This window comes from Canis lupus, chromosome 8 (assembly GCF_048164855.1).
Source record: "Canis lupus baileyi chromosome 8, mCanLup2.hap1, whole genome shotgun sequence".
Classification (NCBI taxonomy): domain Eukaryota; kingdom Metazoa; phylum Chordata; class Mammalia; order Carnivora; family Canidae; genus Canis; species Canis lupus.
This window is the reverse complement of record NC_132845.1, coordinates 57,965,875-57,982,335: the sequence shown is the minus strand read 5'-3', so window position 1 is coordinate 57,982,335 and position 16,461 is coordinate 57,965,875. Positions and strand designations below refer to the sequence as shown.

General features: G+C 43.9%; 1 long non-coding RNA gene across 1 annotated transcript; it reads left to right on the top strand.

Moving 5' to 3' along the window:
• The first annotated feature begins 8,780 nt into the window (after positions 1–8,780).
• LOC140637648 (uncharacterized) lies at positions 8,781–16,242 on the top strand. Its single transcript, XR_012034716.1, has 3 exons — positions 8,781–9,015; positions 9,995–10,132; positions 14,739–16,242. It is a non-coding gene; the product is annotated as an uncharacterized lncRNA (long non-coding RNA).
• Positions 16,243–16,461: the final 219 nt, after the last annotated feature.

The window sequence follows — 16,461 nt, the reverse complement described above, 5'->3', positions numbered from 1 at the left end:
CTTTTAAAAAGTTTAGTCTGTGATCCATCTTGAGTCAATTTTTTATATGTGGTATGAGGCTGAGATCAAGGTTCATTTTTCCCCTATATGTTTATTCATTTGTGCCAGTGCTATTTGTTAAAAAGGATTTTCTTGGGGCATCCCGGGTGGCTCAGCGGTTTGGCGCTGCCTTCAGCCTGGGGCATGATCCTGGAGACCCAGGATCGAGTCCCACATCGGGCTCCCTGCGTGAAACCTGCTTCTCCCTCTGCCTGTGTCTCTGCCTCTCTCTCTCTGCATCTCTCTGTGTCTCTCATGGATAAATAAAATCTTAAAAAAAAGTATTTTCTTTCCACCATTGATTGCTTACTCACATCAGTTAAAAAAAATTTCAACTAAGTGTGGGGCTTTTTTCTGACTTTGCTCAGTGGTCCTTATGTCAATATCATACTCTCTTGATTACAGTAGTTTTATTATAAATTTTGAAATCAAGTTGCAGGAGTCTTCCAAATTTGTTCTATTTCAAGATTGTTTTGCCTATACTGGATCCCTCATTTATACATACATCTCCAGATCAGCTTGTTAACTTCTACAATTTCTGAAAAATAGTATCTTCTTTTAAAAAATAAATTTCAGAAAACATTAGATGACATTCAGCATACTTTCACTTATTTAAAATCCATTTAGATTTCTTTTTCTGGAAACTGTCCTCATTAGTTTATATTTCTGCTGGACTCTTGAACAATTTTGTTTAAATAAGACTCATTTATGCTTTCTCTCTGTCTAACTCTCTGTCTCTCACTGTTACCATGAGTGATCATTTATAGTATATTGGCTTCCTGGAAGGCATTAATCTGTATTGGAAAACAGTTTTGCAATCACACCAACCAATTACTACTCATTGCTCCTGCCTTTGAGGTTACCATGTGTCAGGCATGGAGGTAGATATTTTGCATACTTCATTATTCAAGAAGCAGAATTGTGTACTGATGTCTGGGGTTCTAACACAAGACTCACCTTTTCTTGGCTAAGGGCCCTTGGGCGAGTTTTCTAATTTCTTTCTTTCTTTCTTTCTTTCTTTCTTTCTTTCTTTCTTTCTTTCTTTCTTTCTTAGAAGATTTTATTTATTTATTTATTTGAGAGAGAAAATGAGCACTGGAGCTGGGGGTGAAGCAGAGGGAAAGGCAGAGGGAGAGCATCTGAAGCAGACTTCGTGCTGAGCATAGAGCCTGATGATCCCACTACCCTGGGATCCTGACCTGAGCTGAAATCTAGAGTCAGATGCTTAAATGACTGAACCACCCAGGCACCCCTCTAATTTCTTTTTCCTTCAGTTTTCCCATTGATACACTGAAGGTAATAAAAATAGTGCCTAACTCATGACATTGTCCTGAAAATTAAGGTTACCAATGCCTGTAAAACATATTGCAGGGCCTGATACTTACACAGTGGGTGCCACATGAGTGCTTCAAAAAAATAGCTAATGCTCTTAATAACCCTGTGATAAATGAATTATCCTTGTTTCATGGGTGAAAATACTGAGGCCCAGTCCTCAGTTAAGCAATTTTCCTGTGCTGGTAATTAACTTGATCAGAGTTTGAATTTTATTCCAGAGATTTTACATGGATCCAGTGAACTCTTTTCCTTGTGAAATATTATCTCATTACAGATTTGAGGAAACTGAGGTAAAGAGAGAATTAAGTGACCCAGGCAGGGTCCACAAGGGTCTTAATTTTGCTCTTAATCAGGATTTCAATCATTCCTCCTTACATCATAGCTTATGCTCTGCACCTTACCCTACACTTCTCCTCCTAATGCTACCCTACTTCTCCCTGGTTAAAATCTGCCTCTGCTCTTTCCAGCTGTGTGACCTTGGATGTTTTCTAATGTTTTCAACCTTCAATGTCACCTCTAAAAAATGGCACAATTAAAATATTATAGTAAAAAATGTGGAAATAAATAAAGATCACCCAAATGAGAACAGAGCTTGTTGTAGCAAGGGAACATAGGCAGCATCCACCACTCCTATTTGCCAGAGACTCAAAGGCTTTCCAGGGGCAGGAAAGCTTCCTCATGGAAGAGGCTTCAGTATGCCCCATTTGGAGGTTGTTGGCATGGGGAACCTGGTGCTGAGAAAACTAGAAGTGTCTTAATGTTCTTGCCTTGGAAGAAGCATGTTTGGCTTTCTCTGGTTGGTTCTGACTAGAAGCTGTGGAAAGAAAAAAAGAAAGAAAAAGAAAAGAAAGAGAAAAGAAAAGAAATTGGCAGTTGTTAGCTATGTCCTGACTATTCTAGGCTGACCGTTCCAGAGATTGTGAGTCAGGGTTTTACTGTCTTCTGTGATCTGACCATTGTCTGTGTTTCTATTAGCTTCTCAATGTTAAGTGACTTATGCATCCATTAAGATAAATTTTAACAGCACAACTCCTAGCATATTGTAGGTGCCCAGAAAATGTGATTGAATCATTCTGATTTGCCCCTTTGGAATGATTCTCATGCTGCCTAAATAAAGGGACCTTCCCCTTGAGATGTGATCATGCTCCCTGGGATGGTGTGGATGGTACCGCCTGCTAGGGATGACCACACCTGGCTCTAGTGATCTTTCCAGCAAGACTGGGCCCTAGCAAAGCTTTCTCTGAAGCTGCAATTCTCCATCCCAGCCACATGTTAAAACCGCTTAGGGACTCATAAAAAAATAGTGATGCCTGATGCTGAGCCATTTGCTCTAGAGTAGGGATTGGGTGTGTTTTTAAGTTTTTGAGATTTTAATGTACAGCTGGAATACTTCACATTAGTTTCTTTATTTTTTCTCCAACACTCACCTCTTACACTTTATTGCATGCCCAAGCCAATGCTAAGCTCAGAGATAAGACAAGATCATCCATTGATTTATTCATTCAGCTATCAGAACACAGCACCTGCAGGGTGCTCAGAGCTCTACTGGGAGCAGTATGAGTGGTGAACTCTCCCTTTCAACCCATATGCTGGCTAAGAGCGTACAGGCTTTGGGGTCAGACAGTCATGGGTTCCAATATAAATCTACCTTCTCCCTCATCTGTGATATTGAACAAATATTTCTGACTTACTACCTACACAGACCTAGATAAGGCTCACATTTCCTGCAGGCTCAGTTTTCTTGCCTATAAAATGGACCTATTATTAGTTGGGGTTTTGTCAGCAACACAGGAATCACACTAGATATCTCAGATTTAATACAGGCAGTTGGTAACTCAGGTGTTAGGAACCTGAAAACAGAAAGGGAAGGTCAAAGCTTCCTAAATATTGGAAATGCAGGAAGCAGCAACTATTCCCTAGTGCTGGGGACTGAAAGAGAAGAGGTAACGTTACTGAACGTAGGAGCTCCTAAGAGGATCCCTTGTAGGTGGGTACGTGGATGGAAAAGAAGTCCTGCACAGATGGTTCTCACATCTCGGGGGACACCAGTTGGCTGGTGTTATATCTCTGGGGGCACTGAGTGACCAGTGCTGGGAGTGGCTAGATCTTCAGCTATCTTCTGCTGTTCGAGGGATATTACAGAAGCTAGACAAGAGTGAGCCCCTTCTCTCTTCCTGTCAATCTTCTAGCAGTTCCTCCTTCTGGAAAAAACCAACAGAAATCCAGGCATCGAGGCATTCTGGGAAACATAGTATGCAAACATCTAGCCCCCTAATCACAGAGTAAAACAGAGGTTGGCAAAGTAGGGGTCATCGGCCAAAGCTGGCCTGCTGCTTCTTTGTGTGTGGCCCATGATTTAAAAATGGTTTTTACATTTTTCAATGGTTGAAGAAAAAAGAAAAGAATATTTCATGACATGTGAAAAGCTATGAAATCTAAATTTCAGTGTCCATAAATTTCAGGCACATTCACTGGTTTTCATGTTGTCAGTGGTTGCTTTCGTGCTACAGCAGCAGAGTTCAGTAGTTGTGACAGGGATTTTAAGGGCCATCAAACCTAAAATATTTATGATCCTGGCCCTTTATACAAAATGTGTGCCACCCACTGCAGTGTGGCCTAGAGAGCGATGGGGGGCTGAGAGACAATGAGCCCTTGCAGAGCAAAAATAAGGAATGAAGGAGTCATGTGTATAAAAGTGCTTATTACAGTGTTTAGAATGTAACAACGTTATTCTAACCATTTAACCATCACTACTCTGGACTGTGTGTCAGACACTAGGCTAGATGTTGGGATGCCAGAGATGCATAAGGCCTAGTTGTGACTTCCAGGAGATCTCAACTTGGCAGTGGTGACAGGTAAGAAAGAGACAAAGCAATCTGACAAATGCATTATTAATGTGCTACTCTTTGCCTTTGCTGAGGGAGTCTGCAGGAGAGGGGCTACAGAAGAAAGGCCACAGGTACTTCCTATGCCAGAGCTCAGGAATGCTTCCACTCTCCCCTCCAAAGTACTGCTGGTGTCATTATTTGCCTGGGATTCTTTCTTTCCACCACCTTGGGAAGACCCATGCCTTATCTCCAGATTCTAGGCTAATGCATAGATGATAGTAGACATTGATACATGTTTGTTGGACGCCTGAATGGACCAAATGTGATTAAGTAATATGACATTCAGAAGACACCTTCTCATCTAGTCTGATCTCTTCAAATGGAAAAATTACTTCAAAGAGCTTAAGCAATTTACCCTCTGGATGGTTGGATTAGAGAAAACCCTGCCCTTCTCAGGGTAAGAGATAGCCTCATGCCAGAGACAGCACATGGCTTGGTGGGCAGAGCTCAGGCCAGAATTTCAGTCCCTGCTCACTTACCTTCCATTAGGAGCCTTGTGCAGTACACAACCTGTGTAACCTTAGAGGGTGGCCCCAATCTGCCTGTCTGATCTTTCTCCAATGTTTACCTGTCGGCACCCATATGTCTCTACCTTCAACTTTTCTACCTTTTTCAAAACATCCCCTGGGGTTTAGCTGGGTGAGAGAGATGATGTATTTACATCTTCGTGTTTGAAAAAGATCCGTTGGTGAAAGAGATTCTAAAGCTTTTTGCGATTGGGCCACACTAATCACTTCCTGTTCCTGGGGCCCACGGCTGGCATTGCTCTAAGTAGCCGGCTGTCGCGGCCTTGCATACATATTCCTGTTGTCAGCATTAATAAGGTACAATTGCCTGGGGCCTTGTTACCCACCAATTAAACTTTGGATTTTATTGTGCAACCTCAAGGATGCTTTATGGTATCAGAAGCGTTTGGCAGTTAAATACGGCTAATATTCATAGCTCCCACATGGGCGCTTCACATCCTGCTCCATTCACAGCATGATTAAGGAATTAATTGATTTGGATGAGATTGGCACATGCTCTTGACAATAAACTGACGACTCCTTTATTAAGCCGTGGATACAGTGGGCTTGCCGCTGCACTTGGGGCTGGTTAGCCATAACTCACCACTGGGCATTTGGGACCAGGCCCAGAGCACAGTGACACTTGGCTCTGGCCAGAGAAATCTCTAGATTTTCAAAGAGGTGTCAGAGCGCACCTGTCTTGCCTTCCAATACTCTTCTCCCTCCCTCCCTCTGTCCTCTCCTTTTCATCCCTCTTCCCCTCTAATTGATTTCTTCCCGCTTTCCAACTCTCTACCTAACATGCTCCCTCTCGCCATCCTTTCTACCCTTCCATCCATGCTTTTTTACCACCCTCATCTTTCATCCCTGAAATCTTATTTAAAACACTCATTTGCATTCTCTGCCTTCACCTGCCAACAATCCCTTACATCACACTGGTCTGCTCTGCTTTCCTGGTATAGAACAGAGCCTGTAACGGGCTCAGGACTCATGGATGCAGGGCCTGGGTAGGATAGAAATTCCAGATTCCAGGGGCCTGCAGTTTGTGGCAAAAATCTTAGATACCATTTCCTGCAAGTTTTTTATGTACAAGGCACTGCACTAAGTGTTCTATGTGATTTATATGTCACTGGATCTAGTGGAGAAACAAAGGCTCAAAGAGGTTGCCTGTCTTGCCCTAGTGGACTCAACAAATAAGTGACATAGGGGAGGAATTCAAACGCAGGCAGGCTTTCTTTTTTAAAGATTTTATTTATTTATTTAATTCATTTGAGAGAGAGAGAGCAAGCAGGGGGAAGGAGGAAGGGAGGGAGAGGGAGAGAGAGAGAGAGAGAGAATCTCAAGAAGACTCTGTGCAGAGTGCAGAGCCCAGTATGAGGCTCGATTCCATGACCCTGAGATCATGACCTGAGCTGAAATCAAGAGTCAGATGCTCAACTGACTCATCTAGGCTCCCCAACAGGCAGACTTTCTGAAATCCCACCTGCTATTCATCAACCCGGTGTTCTGTTGGCCATGTGGACGTTCATATAACTCATGCATGCTCAGTCTACACCTGTGGCTCCTGATCAAGGCACTGCTGGCCCTGGGTCAAGCTCATTACCTATTGCATTGTCTTCTAGTGTCCATTAGCAGCCTCTTCTAGCCTCTCTTGCTTCTATGTGGGATTAGTTCTGCTTGGCAAAAGGTAAGTAGAAATAATGCATGTGGAGTCTCGGCTAAGGTGGCTGAGAAGTGGATGCAGATTTCTTTTTTGTTTCCCCTTCTCCCTATGGACAGAGGAACTCTGATTGTCTAGGGGGTTGCAGAAGTACAAGAAGTTTGCATGGAAGAGAACTTCCCACTATCCTGGACAACCGTGGAAATAGCATGTGAGCAAATTATCTTTCATGAAGCTTCTAAAATTTTGGATTTATTTGTTATAGCACCTGGAGTTCCCTGGACAAATATAGTTTGTGAAATCTGCATAAGAAGATAGAATTCTAGGCACAGAGCCCCAGGCAATGCCTCGTTCATGACACAGGACCACTCCCAGATCAGACAACAAGGACACTTGTGATGACCATGGTGAAATTCAGTTAGAGGCAGACCTTCCCATTCCTGTCCTCATGCATATCACTTTATCCAAGAATGACTTTATTTATTTATTTATTTATTTATTTATTTAAATAGATTTTATTTATTTATTCACGAGAGACACACACAGAGAGACAGACCAGAGACATAGGTAGAAGGAGAAGCAGGTTCCCCACAGGGAGCCCGATGTGGGACTCGATCCTGGATTCCGGTATCACGCCCTGAGCTAAACACAGACGCCCAACCACTGACCCACCCAGGCATCCCCAAGAATGATTTTAGACCAAGGAAGAGATGCTGTAATTATTGAGATGGGCCTTCTTTCCAGGGAGAGAAGAGTCACAGTCAGGTTGCCTTGAGCAAAATGAGGTGATATTCCTTTCCTTTCTGAGTTTATGGACTGAGATTAATACCTATTGTATTAAAAGACAAGCCGTGTCATGTTGCTCCTCCACTTACAACCAGTGACTTCTCAGCTCACTCCTAGTAAGATCCAGAATCTTCACTCTGGGAAAGTCCATCATCTGTTGCTTCTCTGCTCTCTTCTTCCATTATTCTTGCTCTTACTTGGATGTGTTCCAGCCTTGGGGATCTTGCCCTTGTTTCTTCTGCTTAGAACACACCTCCCATAGCCATCCTCATGGCTTTTTCTCAGTTTAGGTCTTCTTAAAGTCCATGTCTCCTTCTATGTCCATGACAGTTATATCAGTCTGTAGTTCTCTTTTCTTATAATGCCTCTGTCTTCTTTGGGTATTAGGGTAATCCCAGCCTCATACAATGAGTTGGGAAACATTCCCTTAGCCTCTATCTTCTGGAAGAGATTGTAAAGAGTTAATTGGTGTCATATCTTCCTTAAATGTTTGGTAGGACTCAACAGTGAACCCCCTGGGGGCTGGTGCTTTCTGTTTTGGAAGATTGTTCATTATTGATTCCACTTCTTTAAACTTAAGATAAAAGTTTATTTAGATGATCTCTATCTTCTTTTTTTAAAATTTTTTTATTGGAGTTCAATTTGCCAACATATAGCATAATACCCAGTGCTCATCCCGCCAAGTGCCCCCTCTCAGTGCTCATCATCCAGTCACCCCAACCCCCTGCCTACCTTCCCTTCCACTACCCCTTGTTCATTTCCCAGAGTTAGGTGTCTCTCATGTTTGTCACCCTCACTGATAATGTATTTGCCTGTTAAAGCCCTTAGTTTATTCATCATAATTTTTAAAAATTCATCATAGTTTTAAAAAAATCGCTGGTCTGATCATTCCAACATTCTTGTCATATCAGATTCTAGTTCTGATTTTATCTGGACTCTTCAATTTTGTTTTTTACCTTTTAGTATGCCTTGTAATTTTTTGTTTAAAGGTGGATACGATGCACCAGGGAAAAGGAATGGCAGCAATAGGCCTTTAGTAATGTAGTCCTAAGGCGTGGAGGGAAGGGAAGCATTCTGTGGTGCTGTGATTAGATCTCAGTCTTCTGGTGAGCCTGTGTCCCTGAAATGTGAACTTCATCAGTGCTTCTCAATAGTTTTTTTCCCTTGGGTGGAACAGAGCTGGTAAAGGGGACTGGAATTGGGTGCTTTCCTTCTCTAGGTGGGTTTGGGTCTGATGGAACCACAGCAGATTGGGCTCCAGCAATATAGCTTCTCTTGAGGGCAGGCCCTGTTAAGAAGAACAGAACATTGGGGAACCTAGGTGGCTTAGTGATTGAGTGTCTGCCTTTGGCTCAGGTTGTTTTCCCCTGGTCCTGGGATCAAGTACCACATCAGGCTCACTGCAGGGAGTCTATTTCTCCCTCTGCCTGTGTCTCTGCTTCTCTCTCAGTGTCTCTCATGAATAAATAAATTAAACTTTAAAAAAGAAGAAGAAGAACAACAACAACAACAACAGAATGTGGTGATGTCAGAACGGTTTCTTTTCCCTTCACCCTACCAGAAGTATAAAGGGATTTCCCCTACTCCATATTCTGCAAGAACTAGATTGGGCTCCTGTAGGTAAAACTCACAGAGGTGTGCCCTTCTTCCCAGCCTAATGATGGGGCCTCACTGCAGTTTTCTTCTCGCTGATTGTCCACACCGAGCTTCCAGCAACTTGTTAGCTGCAGTTCAGATTTCCCTACCCCAGCACTGGTTCCTGTGCAGATTCATGGAGGTTGCTGCCCATGGGTTTCTGCTGGTGAGTTGGGATTCCCTGTATATGCCTGTCTGTCTCTCTGATTTTAAAGGCAACTACTTACCTTGTGACTTCACTTCTTTGAAGTATCTAAGAAGAATTGTGGGTTTTTCAGTATGCTCAGCCTCTTACTTGTTGTTGGGACTGAGTGATAGTCTCTAAGTTCCTTACATGCCCAGCCAGAAATCAAAAGTTCATATTGTTTTTTGAAAAGAAAAAAAAATAGAATTGGTTGCCAATATTTAAAAATTAAATGATTCCACTTTAAATAAAAAGTTCTATTCATTTATGGCTTTTCCAGCATAAATGGACAACACTGACCTCCATTCCTACTTAGTTTGAGTTGAATAGGAGGTGCTTATCTTGGTTTAGTTCTCTGATTCTCCGTGATCTATTCCTAGAACAGTTCATCCAGTTATTTTTCTCACTATAGCCCTAGAGTCATTTGAGTTTGTGATCCTGACTTTATATTTTAACATTATCCCGGATCTCCCCTCCCTGACCCTGCCTGGGTGTATTGTTTTGTATTTGGTGTCAGATGGACTCCTAGTTCCTAACCACATCCTGATAGATGTAGCACACAATCTCTCTCGTCCATATCTGGTCTCTTTGATCTCACTTGCTAAGCTAAAAACATCAGACTGTGCTTCTCCAGTTCATCTCAACCGGGTGACTGGGCATATCAGAAGGTTCTCACATCAGGACATCTCTATGTTTCTGGCCCCTTTACCTCTTCCTGTCTCTCTCCTGAGCAAGGTCCTGGGGCGAAGGGTGGAGGGTACCAATGACACACGGAGCATCCCTGTGACTACAGTGATCCGCTGGCTCCCTGTGAACCTCTAACCTGCACAGCTACAATCACTTAGCCCCCAGCAGCAGCCTCTGCCCCTCTGTGATTCAGAGCTTGAAGCAAGCCATGCTCAGAGAATTATTAGGAGCTCTTGGCAAAAAGCTCTGGGCCCCGCATGGATAATCTCAACAGGACTGCATCATAGCACAAAATCTGCTGGTTACTCTGAAGTCAGTGCCTTTCCTCAGATATACTTTTTGGGAACATTGGAGCATCATACTGAAAGCTGATAAAAGCAGAAGCAAATGGAAACAAGGAGTGATAAATCAGGTGAGTGGCTCATTTTCTCCAGATGGAGGAAAGGGGTGTGAGGCCCCAGTGCACTCAGACAGAAAGGGACTAAAGGAGCTGGGCGGCCCCTCCCATCCTTTTGCATCATGAAAGGCGGAAATGACAGCTACTGGCCAAGTGATGGTGGCTAACAGAACAATCCTAAGAGAGGACTGGGGAGAGGGTTAATTATTGCCTGCTAGCACCAGCTTTTGAATAAGAAGGACAGTCACTCATCACCACATCCTCCACTCCATGTCACTCTTTTTATCAGGAAACTGATACGCAAGTAGTAACCCTACACAACTCTTGTGCAAACTGAGAATGTTACTAGAATTCAGGATGTCCTGGCTTCAGATATGGCTTGATTTAGGTGCTCACATAAGGTCACAAGATCACTCCTCCTTCTTGCTGTTTCTGGGGTGGATCCATTTTCAGATTCTCTATCTGCATGATGACAACTTGGCTTAATCCTCACACCCTTCCAAGTTCAAGTCCAGTGTGAAAAAGAGTATCTGCAATACTAGGTTGATGCATGGAGTGTTAATCACAGAATGACAATATTTCAACATAACAGAGGGGCTGTTTGTACTTCATCTTTTATTGCATTTTTATGAAGAGCAATATATTTTCTTACTTTCCTCCCTAATACTGTAACAGAGAGAGAGAGAGAGAGAGAGAGAGAATCTCTTCCTGTCACCTAACACATGGCCCAGATACCACTTTGATTATCCCAACTTTGGGTACATGGCAACCTCTGAACTAATACTGTGGTTGAGGGGATTTGGTAGGGCCAGCTGATCATCTCTGGGTCTTGTGTCTCAGTCCAGGAATTAGGCATAGGCATGATGTCCCACCCAAGAGGGAGGAGGGGTGAATATTCCATGCTGCTCTCAAGTATCTACTATACTCCTCAGTGCTTGTGATCTTCCACTCCATCTTCCAGCCTCCCATGTCCCCAAAATACCCTATTCCCCTCATTAAGTACATCAATGATTTATCATAGTTGGTTTGGCTGCCATAGCAGAATACTACATACTGGGTGGCCTGTAAACAACAGAAATTTACTTCTCATACCTCCAGAGGCTGGGAAGCCTAAGATCAAGGGGCCATCAGATTTGGTGTCTGGTGAGGACCTACTTCCTGATCTGTACCTGGTCCTCTTCCTGTGTCCTCACGTGGTAGAAAGGGGCAAGGGAACCCTCTGGAGTCTCTTTCATAAGAGCACTAATCCCATTCATGGGGGCTCCATCCTGATGACTTAATTACTTCCCAAAGGCCCGATCTCCCAGTCCCCAACACATTGGATTTCAGCATTCAAAATTTTGGGAAACATACATTTTTCGTCTACAGCAGTGGTTTCCTGCCAGTGAAAATCAGTGACTAATTGTCATGCATTGTTGTAATGAAATTGCTTGCAGGACAGGGCCTGATTATATTTTGATATTTTCTCCACATTCTTAGATATCTCTCTCCTTTTATTTTATGTTCCTGACTCCCCCTCTTTTGCCCACCCATTAAATATCTGTTGTTTTTCCCCGGGGTTTAAGTCACAGCCCTCGTATCATTCAGGAAGACATTCATCTGTGAATGGCAGATTACTTGAGTAACAGTGGCTCAAATCATAAGGATATTCATTGTTTCCCTAAAATGATCTTCGGAGGTCTGAGAAGTTGCCTGGTGATATCATTAAAAACCTAGGCTCTTTTTTTTTTTTTTGGACCTAGGCTTTTTCTACACTTTCCTTTCAACATCTTTAGTTTGTTAACTTTTCTTTCCCATACCTGTCAATCTCACAGGTTGCTGTAGCAATGGGCATCCATGTGCGTTTAAGGCAGGGACAGTGATAAGCAGTAACACCAACATCTCTCTCCATGTATCTGCTATTTTACCAGTGGAGCAAAAATCTCTCGAAAGCCCTCCAGGGAACCCTTCCTTTCATCTCATGAGCTGGAACTGGGTCACGTGACCACCCCTAGCTGCATAGGAGGTGGGGACAGGCCAGCCAGTCGGTGATATCTGCCACCCTCCCATAGTCACCCTACACAACCCTCTCCATCCCCCAAACCTTTGGTTGCTCCTAGATCTCATCCCAGACCTTCCCTTTGAGACATAGACCAATGGAGCCAGTGGAAGCCAGACTTTCTATTCAGATGTGTCTTGGCCATTATACACATCAGTGTGCTCAAAACTGAGCTCAACATCCCCCTCAAGTGTGCTCTCCACCTCAGAGAGTGACACACATTTGAGCCACTTAACAAATAAGAACCTGGGTACGAGCTCTGAGTCCTGCTTCCTCAGCCTGCTCTTGTGGTGAGGGATGGATCGTCTTTGCAATTGTTCACACCCTTCCGGTATTAAACTAGTATCTGTGCTCTTTGCCACGTGGCTTTGCTGTTCTTCCCAGTTGAGGCAGAGTACCCTTCTCCACCCCATTAGTCTGGGGCTTAGCCTGGATGGGGATGGGAGCATCAGAGTGTCTGTTCTGGGCCAAGGTTGTAAGGGGCTCTGTAGATATGCCATGAGAAGTGTGCACTGAAACCCCTTCAGTCTGGGTCTAGAACAAACACACATGGAGCCCACCTGAGCCAACCCAGAGGCTGGAGTCAGTGCAGATAACCTGCAGCACCTGAATCAGCTGAACTACAGTGGTCCTAGAGACCCATGAGCATGAGAGTGACTGCTTTTTGCCATGAACCATTGAGTTTGAGGTGATTTGTTATATGGCATAGCTGGGGCGATAGTTTGCTAATTCACACATGGTAATCTAGCCCTCAAAATATCTTTTATATTCATGCTTTGTCTACTTACTCTCTCCTACCAGTCTGTCCTCTCTAACCATGGAGATTTAACCAAAATACCATCTTCCTCACCTTGCTGGGGTGCTCACTGTCTATCAGGAGAGACAAACACTGACTACTCATTCAATGTGTACATGTTTAGAGAAGGAATCCTTTGGGTGCAATGTAGCTTGGGCATCCAGCAAAGGACATGCACTAGCTTTTAGGTGCAAATTACTGAGTGCTTTTCTGGGAGAGTGGCATTTAAGCAGAGGTATAGAAGATAAATACAGTTTGGCCAGATGAATCGTGGAGGCAGGAATATTCCGGAATAAGGAAGAGTTTACTGAGGATCCTCAGTGCAGGGAGTGAGGATGGCATGAGAGATGAGAATACTTATGGCATCTGGCCTTCTCCCCAAGGGCAACTTGTTCTAGGCACAGTGACATGAGGGGGACAGGGGTCATAAAAGGCAGAGCAGATCCTTCCCTGGGGATCCTCAGTAGTATATGATCGCACTTACCTTTCTGCTTCATAGCTATGTCTTGAAGGGTGGTCCTTCTTTCTAGACTGTAAGCAACTCCAAGAGATGAATGAGGGTAGATAGTGACCTCTGCAGCCCCAGGGCTCAGGCATAGTGGAAAGAAGAAATGGCAACAAGGAATTAACATTCAATAAACACAAGCTTTGCACCAGGCACGGGGTTGGGTGTTGCATTTGGCAAGAGGGCAGAAATTTGCAGAGGTTGGAGGGTAGTAGGCAGATGAGGGCAGAAGAGGGTCCATCCCTTACTTCCCTATGTACCCAAGGATGGGATCAGCCTGCAGCCCAAAACATTCGGATTAGATCTGGGCAAGAACTACTCATGGAGGATGAGGGATGGTAGAGGTCTAATTGCATTTTCAAGACTGGAAGAGAATTTCTTCCTCTGGCACCCTAAGGAACTCACTCAGTTCTTTTAGGGACGGAGTGGTTAAGTATAATTGTGCCCAGAAGGAGGGGGCAGATGGGGGTTCCTGTAGAGACCTCTCTTGTCCCTTTCTGGGCAAGCTTCAGATTCCCTGGAAATAATTGGTCTACAATGCCCAAACACTGGTTTGCAGATTTATCAAGTCCAAGGTAAATGATGTGCATGTGGCCCAGTTAGACTGGGGGAAATTACTTAACCTCATTTGCAAAATGGGGCTTAAGCACCATGACTTTGTAGGATTCCTTGAGGAAGCCAAATATCATATGCTTCATGTTCAGTAATGGATGGAGGTCTTTTCTGCATGGTAGTTACCACTCTTGGGGATGAGAGGCAGATACACACCCTTGATTTCTTGATGGTCTACCCCTCAGATTTCTGCTTTTAGAAGGGGTGGGGGGAGAGAGAGAGAGAGAAAAGACATAAAGTGCACTGTGAGATAATTTTAATTTTCTCCCTTTCCAGAGGGAGAGAGAGAACAGAATGTCTTTCTCCACCTCTACACCACTGTGCAGTGATACAGACTTTCAGAGATATTCATGTTGTGATTTATTCAATTCTTTTTCTCCATTGATTTTAATTAAGTTCCTGAGCTGTCTCCAAGCCTGGGGAGCAGGAACAAAACATGAAACACTGAAAGCCAAATGCCTTTCTTTTGCAATTGAGTTTTCCCAAGTCCTTAAAGTACTTCACAGGAGAGAGCAAAAGTGGAATCCAGAGGCTGAACCATTTCCTCTGCTCCATCAGTCCCCAAATAATAAACATAAAAATTAAAATCCGGTTAAGAAAAATCACAGAAGTCATTATAGCTTGGCGGCCGATGGGGGCTTTGATCAGATCTTTTTATGCAATTTCACAGTTTCGGGGGGAATTCACTGAGCTGGTGTGGAGCATGTCAGCGCCAGGAGGACTGTTTCTTCCCAGCAAGCACAGCGCGGAGAGCACAAGACCTGCCCCTCCCAAACCAATTTCATCTTTGATCTAACTTCATGTCATGCTTTTTTAAGAGAAATACTATGGCTACGTCTGGGCCAGTTACTTGCGCTCCTATCAAGCCAGCCTCCACCAGAGCCTCAGCAGGCTCCTCAGGGATCTGGAAAGTCAATGAGGTCCCAGAGCCAGTCTCCTATGCTAGGGCCAGAGGCAGGTCACTGGGTGGTATCCCAGTGGCCGACCACCAGCTCACATTGCTGCTGCCCTTTGTAGAAATAGGAAGGTTGAAAACACAAATGCTAATGGGGTCAGCCTATGACCTAACAAGAGAAATAATCTGGGTGTGGACTTTGGCAAAATGGTGGCCACAGGCGGGTCAAAAGTGCACAGTCTTGGATACCCATTATCACGTGGGAATCATGGCCTTGGTGATGTCAGACATTCTGAATCTTCCAGAAGCCAGAAACTAGGATGCCTTTAGTCTTATGAAAACAACAACGATCCCAAATCCTATACTTCAATATTGGTTACCAATTCAAAGAACTTAAAGCACTCTGTAGGTCAGACAGAAAATATCGGTAGGTTGGATTTAAGTGTTGGACACCAGTTGGTGACATTTGACATGTTGGTGAAGAGGGAACGCTCTGCATTAATGTCCAGGCACCACCACTTACAAGCTTTGTGACCCTGGCTTATTTTGAACTTCTGAGTCACCATTTTTTTAAAGATTTTATTTATTTATTCATGAGAGACACACACAGAGAAAGGCAGAGGGAAAGACAAGCTCCCTGTTGGGAGCCCAATGCAGGACTCAATCCCAGGACTCTGGGATCACTCCCTGAGTCAAACGCAGCCGCTCAACCTCTGAGCCACCCAGGTGTCCCCCTGAGTTACCATTTATAAAGACAGTATGTAAACTGTGGGTTTCACACAATGAGCATGGTACACAACATCTTGGCCTCACCACGACCATCATCTTCTGTGTCATCATCGTGATATTTTGATTGTATAATAAGAAATATGTATTTGGTGTCGGTTCTATGCCTGGCACAGAGCTCTTAAAACTCTTGGAATGTCCTCTGATGAGAGAGAGAAAGGACTTGTTATGTTAATGAAGTGGCTTTTGGAAAACATCGAAAGATGAGGGCGGGTTGGAGCCAACCCTGTGATTAGAGGGTTGGAGCTTTTCGTTCCACTCCCTGATTTTTGAGGAGGGGGTTAGAGTAGCTAGAGAGGAATCGATAGCCAATGACCAATGAGCTAATGAAGCATGCCATATGTCATAAAGCCTCCATGAAAACCCCAAAGACAGGTATCAGAGAGCTTCTAGGTTGGCAAAACGTGGAGGTTCTAGGGGACTAGCTCATGTGGTGATGGCATGGGAGGCCATGGGCCCCTTCCTACATACCTTGCCCTATGCATAGCTACCATCTGGGTGTTACTGAGTTATATGCTTTTATAATAAATTGGTAATAAATTAGAATGTTTCTCTGAGTTTTGTGAATACTTCAGCAAATAAATTAAACCCAAGGAAAAGGTGGTTGGAACCTCCGATCTATGGCTGGTCAGTCAGAAGCACAAATGACAACTGGAACTTGCCATTGGCATCCAAAGGGGGTGCAGTCTTGTGAGATGGAGCCCTTCACCTG